Source organism: Cicer arietinum, chromosome 6, assembly GCF_000331145.2.
Source record: "Cicer arietinum cultivar CDC Frontier isolate Library 1 chromosome 6, Cicar.CDCFrontier_v2.0, whole genome shotgun sequence".
Lineage (NCBI taxonomy): Eukaryota > Viridiplantae > Streptophyta > Magnoliopsida > Fabales > Fabaceae > Cicer > Cicer arietinum.
In genome coordinates this window covers 48169854-48177155 of record NC_021165.2, presented here as the reverse complement: position 1 = coordinate 48177155, position 7302 = coordinate 48169854, and positions in this window count along the sequence as shown.

Genomic DNA, 7302 nt, shown 5'->3' with positions numbered 1-7302 from the left:
ATAACTTAAACCTTCAAATATGTTAGATAATGTTATTATATATTAGTAGTAAGTGTATTTTAGACATTTCTATTCTTTTTTTTTATATATATATATACTCATTGTAACCCTATTAACTCAAGTTTAGTTCATTCTATGTTATAAAACCCTAAAGTGGTTGTCTCTCTTCTTTCTCTTTTCATTGTTAACATGGTATCAGAGCTTTGGTTGATTTTGAGATCTACTATAAAGAATAGAGAGACTATTTTAATAGGAAAGGCATCCACCAAAAGAGAAAAGAGAAGAGTAACCCTATTCCCGATTTTGTTAAATCAGTCTCACAAAAACGTTGATTGTGCATTCGTTAACCGTTGGATCGGACTGATTTTTGGACAGCAGGTTCGCAACATTCAGGTCTTCGTCTTCAACGATCGGATCGGCGAAACAACTTCTGGTGGGGTAGAAATCATGTTCGCACAGCACCAGATTATCCGTAATTTATTTTGTCTCAGTAATTGTGTTTTCGTATTTTCCTGTCATTATTTGTTATGGCTGGTGCTAAGGATGATTATCTTCAAGCACATTGGAAAGAACGTTGTCTTAAATTGGGGAGAGCACATAAGAAGAATTTTAGGGGGACATCGTCCAATGTTGTTGCTTCTGCTCCTCCTACCATTGGCTCTAGTTCTAGTTCTGTATACTCATATGAGACTGCTTCGCAAATATCTGATATTGCAGAACAACTTCAAAAACTTCTTGCCACTCAATCACATGCCATGTCTGCCACCTCTTTTAAAGGTTTGAACTCCTCTGATATGTTAGGTATATCTCTTTCCATATGGATTCTTGATTCGGGAACATCTCATCATATGACATACGATGATAAATCTTTTGTGTTTGTGAAACATGTCTTGTCTGTGTCGGTTATGACTGCTGATGGCACTCATATGCCACTAGCAGGCGTTGGTTCTGTCTGCACACCTAACATATCTCTTTATGATGTTTATTATATTCATAATCTTACTTTGAGTATTGCTTCTGTTAGTCAAATATGTGATATCGGTTATTCGGTTATGTTTTCTTCCACTTCTTGTTGTGTGCAGGATCCACATTCCGGGAGGCTGATTGGGACAAGTCATAGATATGGGGACTTTATGTTTTGGATGACCTGTGACTCCAAGATACTGCAGCCTCAACAACTACTGCTGACTTATTATCTAGTTTTTGCTTGAATTCCTCATCTTCTAGTTTTTATTTATGGCATTCTCACCTTGTACATGTTTCTTCTTCAAGATTAAAATATTTGGCTTCTACTGGAGCCTTAGGAAAGTTACAAACATGTGATATCTCAGATTGTTGTGGTTGTAAACTTGCTAAACTTCCTGCTTTACCGTTTAGTAAAAGTGTTTCTGTTTCATATGCGCCATTTGATTTAGTTCATTCTGATGTTTGGGGTCCATCACCGGTTCTCACCAAAGGTGGATCTAGATATTATGTTTCGTTTATTGATGATTACACTTGTTATTGTTGAGTTTATCTTATGAAAAATCGGTCTGAATTTTTTGACATTTATCATATGTTTTGTGCAATGGTCAAAACTCAACATAATTATGTTATAAAGTGCTTTCGTTGTGATTTAGGTGGTGAATATACCTCTAATAAATTTTCTGAATTACTTGCTTATGATGGTACCCTCCACCAAACATCTTGTACTGATACTCAACAAAATGGAGTTGTTGAAAGGAAACACTGTCATATTATAGAGATTGTTCGTTCCCTTTTGGTGTCCGCTTCAGTTCCTAGTGAGTTTTGGGGAGAAGTAGTTCTTACTGCTGTTCATGCTATTAATAGAATTCCATCCTCTACCATATCAGGTTTGTCTCCCTTTGAAAAATTGTATGCTTTTACCCCTGATTACTATTCTTTGAAAGTTTTTGGTTCTACTTGTTTTGTTCTTCGCCCTCAAGTAGAGCGCAGTAAGTTGTCTTCTCGTTCAGTCATGTGTGTTTTTCTTGGTTATGGGGATGGTCAAAAGGGTTATCATTGTTATGATCCTCATGCAAGAAAACTTTATGTATCTATTGTTTTTCTTGAGCACATCCCTTTTTACTCTATTTCCTCTAATTCTCAGATTACTAAGAGTTGTGAACTAACCCATATTGATCCATTTAGTTCTAATGATTATGCTTCTAGTGATTGTAATGTTGAGAATTGCAGGACAAATACTAATACTCCACGTGATGACATCCCTCTTGCCCCCCCGGCTGTCCAACCACCCCCTGCGATTGTTGATCCTCCTCGTTACCCCTCTCGTCAACGTAAGTCTACTCAGTTACTTGATTTTGTCTATTCCACTTACTCAACTTCGTTTGTTTCTTTCTTAACCTCTATTCACAGTTTGTCTGAGCCTTCTTCCTATAAAGAGGTTGATCTTGATCCTCTTTGGCAGCAGGCTATGGCAGAAGAACTATCTGCATTGCACAAAACCAATACTTGGGAATTAGTACCTCTTCCTCCTGGAAAACGTGCTATTGGGTCTCGTTGGGTATACAAGATCAAAACTAAGTCTGATGGGTCAGTTGAACGCTACAAGCACGTCTTGTTGCTAAGGGTTTCTCTCAACAATATGGTATGGATTATGAAGAAACTTTTGCTCTTGTAGCCAAGATGACCACTATTCGTACTCTTATTGCAGTTGCATCTATTTGTCAATGGCATATTTCCAAAATGGATGTCAAAAATGCTTTTTTAAATGGTGAGCTTCATGAAGAAGACTATATGGTCCCTCCACAAGGAGTTTCTCATAATCAAGGGGAAGTATGTAAGTTAAAAAAGGCTCTATATGGTCTTAAACAGGCTCCTCGAGCTTGGTTTGAGAAATTCTCTACTGTGATCACTTCTCTTGGTTTCCGCTCTAGAGAACATGATTCTGCATTGTTTATAAGGTCCACCACTTGTGATCGCATTATACTTTCTCTATATGTTGATGATATGATTATTACAAGTGATGATGTTAGTGGAATCAATGAGTTGAAATTGCAGTTAGCCAAACAGTTTGAGATGAAGGACTTGAGAACTCTTCGCTATTTCTTGGGGATTGAAGTTGCCTACTCTCCTAGAGGCTACCTTCTTTCTCAATCCAAGTACATTGTCAACATTCTTGATCAGGCTCGTTTTTCTGATACTAGAGCAACAGATACTTCTGGGAGTTGAATGTCAAATATGCTCCCTCGGATGGTGTTCCTTTACAAGATTCCACTTTGTATCGTACTTTGGTTGACAGCTTAGTGTATCTTACGATTACCAGACCTGGCATTGCTTATGTTGTTCATGTTGTTAGTCAGTTTGTTGTCTCTCCCATTACAGTACATTGGGCAGCAGTTATTCGGATTCTTCGTTATCTTCAAGGAACACAATTTCAAAGCCTTCTCTTTCCACTGTCATCCTCATTAGAGTTACGAGCTTATTCTGATGCTGATTGGGCTGGTGACACCACAGATCGTAATTCCACCACAGGGTTTTGTATCTTTCTTGGAGACTCTCGTATTTCTTGGAAGAGTAAGAAACAAGACATTGTCTCTCGCTCCTCTATAGAAGTTGAGTATCGTGCCATGGCATCCACTACCGCTGAAATAATTTGATTGCGTTGGCTTTTGTATGATATGAGTATCTCTCTTTCTGAACTAACTCCGATGCACTGCGATAACAAGAATGCTATTCAAATTGCTCACAACTCAGTCTTTCATGAACGCACCAAACACATTGAGATTGATTGTCATTTTACTCGTCATCATCTTCAGCATGAAATCATTACTCTATCGTTTGTCTCTTCTTCTTTATAGATTGCTGATTTATTCACAAAGAAGCATTCCATTAAATGTTTCCGTTTTTTAGTTGACAAACTCTCGATGCTCCATGTTAATGCATCGTGAGTTTGAGGGGAGGTGTTAGATAATGTTATTATATATTAATAGTAAGGGCATTTTAGACATTTCTATTCTTTTATAATATACTCATTGTAACCCTATTAACTCAAGTTTGGTTCATTCTATGTTATGAAACCCTTCTTTCTCTTTTCATTGTTAACAGAATAAACTTATATATTTATTTCCAAATCCATCAAGTAAAGAATTCATACTTTAAGATTTAATCCTCAAATCACCGAAATAATATCTTCTTATTCTTTCTATCATTCTCCAAATTAAATTTCTAATCTAAATCTTAAAATGTGAGTTTTTTATTTGATGGATTTGATGTTGTTAGACATGAAAATATGATTTTATTTGAATATTTGATTTATGAATTTGATGAAAATATATATTTTGTTGAAAATGATTACTAATTTTTTTAGTTTTGTTTGAAGGTAATGATGAATTTTTTAGATTTATATAAAAAATGATAACATTGTTGAAATTTTAAGATATAAATAATTTAATTAAAAAAATGACATAATTATTAGGTGAAACTAATTAAGGAACTACCATATTTTGCATATAAAAAGTTGAAAAATGTAACACCCCGTTTTTCAAAGCAAGGGTATATTTTTTTTTTCAAAAGAAATTAAAATAAAACAGAGAAATAAATAAGGAAATACCTTTGGATAAATAATTGAATCATTATAATTTACAGGCAGCGGAAAAGTTTCTCAAAATATATGAATCCAAAGTATTTACACAACAACAGATGATACATGGAACCCATTCAACTAAGATGTCATACTGACAATATATATTAGTAAAGGTACAGTTTTCCAGTTCAAAATAACGTAATCCAAAAAAACATATGTTCCCTCTATGTCATCCTAATCTGATCATTCTTCAAAAAAAACTATAACTATACACCCTGAGTGATCTCCACGCGCCCCGTGAGGTCCTTCTAACATAGCTCCAGTCAAGCAATCCCATCTACATTCCCATCCGTAGGGTACGAACCGGTACGATCGTCCTGGCTCTCATCTGAGGGCAAAGCCCAGATTTCCACAATAGTTGTAAAGGGTCACCAACCGAAACTAACAAGTAACACATAACATTTAAATTTTTACATGCACAAAATAACCTTTCAACTTATCATGCACCTTAAAAGGGTTTTCCACATGCTAAAAGTTCATATAACACATGCCAAATAACAATGAAAACAAAATAAGGTTCTCAATCCATCAAGTAATATATAACTAACCAAGACATTGATAAATCAATGAGCAATCTGTTATCTAACTTAAAATAAGAATTTCTACTAAGCCAATCGATTTCCAAATCAATTTCTTGAAGGTTTTTAGTGAAATTTGAATTCTGGGCTTAATTCAATCGATTGAGCAATCAATTGACAGCATAGCTCAGCCCCTAACTTAATGTCAATCGATTTCCAAATCGATTTTTGTCAGTTTTGTTGAATTCCTGCATGGCCAAATCGATTGGGAAATCGATTTTATAAATAGTTGAGCCCCTGTAACTCCCCAAACCGATTGGGAAATCAATTTTATAAATAGTTGAGCCCCTGTAACTTCCCAAATTGATTGGGAAATCGATTTCCCTGCTTATCCTTCCAAAAATACATAAACTAATTCAATCGCATTCATACACAACTCCAAATCTTAACACTTAGCAATTCCCACACAATCACCACGACAAATTGGGTTTCGAAATAGTTTTACAATCCATCACACTTACACACGATAATCAATACATAACACATAGCAAATCCAACACAATTACCACGACAACTTGAGTTTCAAAATAGTTTACAATCAGTCACACTTACACACAAAATCAATACATAACACTCAATCATAACTTGATTCAAACACGACTCGTGTGCCAAGCACCCTAATGCGATGCGTATATGCCAAAATGCATGGACTCGGAATTCCAAACCAAAACCCTCCTCGAAGGACCGTAAATCATAATTGTACCGTCTATCGCAGGCCAAAGTACCAATTACCGAGGTGCCGTCTATCACGGGTCTGCACGATTTACTAAAAAGCGTAAACCATAAACGTACTGCCTATCACGGGCCCGTATCGTTTACCGAGGTGCCACCTATCACGGGTCTGCACGGTTTACTAAAAACATTAAGCAAACAGAAATATTAAGAGATTCCCCATTCTTAATACTCGTTTAACTTAAACGATTTTCTCAAACACGCATTAAGTAAACCGAGATATTAAAAGATTCCCCATTTTTAATACTCGTTTAACTCTAATGGTTTTCACGCCAACATTAAGTAAACGTAGACATTAAGAGATTCCCCATTCTTAATACTTGTTTAACTTAAACGATTTTCTCAAACACGCATTAAGTAAACCGAGATATTAAAAGATTCCCCATTTTTAATACTCGTTTAACTCTAATGGTTTTCACGCCAACATTAAGTAAACGTAGACATTAAGAGATTCCCCATTCTTAATACTCTTTTAACTTAAATGATTTTCCAAAACAACATTAAGTAAACCGAGATATTAAAAGATTCCCCATTTTTAATACTCATTTGACTTAAACGATTTTCACAACAAACATTAAGCAAACAGAAATATTAAGAGATTCCCCATTCTTAATACTCATTTAACTTAAACGATTTTCCAAAACAACATTAAGTAAACCGAGATATTAAAAGATTCCCCATTTTTAATACTCGTTTAACTCTAATGGTTTTCACGCCAACATTAAGTAAACGTAGACATTAAGAGATTCCTCATTCTTAATACTCGTTTAACTCTAATGGTTTTCAAATTCCACACAAAACAACTCAAACCTATTATCAGATCCAATCCACAACTCATACCAAAACACATCAATTCATTTCTCCACAAAATCCAACCATACACATATCAAATTTCATCAGTATTAATTAAGAACACGTCAAATACGACGAACACAAATCAACATAATCCACCACTCAAACACAACAAGTTTCATTTACTCAAAATCATACATAAATGAGTTTAAATTCATTTTACACGAAACATTCATCAACATAACCAAAACCTAACTCTAAGATTTTACCCATAAAGCCTTAGATTCATTTTCCCCGAAATCAACCCTAACAAAATTCATTTCCACACAACCACAGATAAATCCCTAAATGCAAACTAAAAGTTCGGAAGGAGCCCTTACCTTCACGTTATCTATCTCGTTCGATTACGGTACCGCGAGTAAATCTGGTAAAATCTTCGCTCGCAACGTCGCCACCAAAGTTGGTTCCCTAGAACCGTAGCGTGGTAGTGAGCAACTTTCCCTTCTATCTCTTCGCGAAACGAAGCTTAGATCTAGATGAAACGGGGAGGTTTGTGTTTGACGGTTTTGAAATCTCTAACTCCGTTTTTGAATC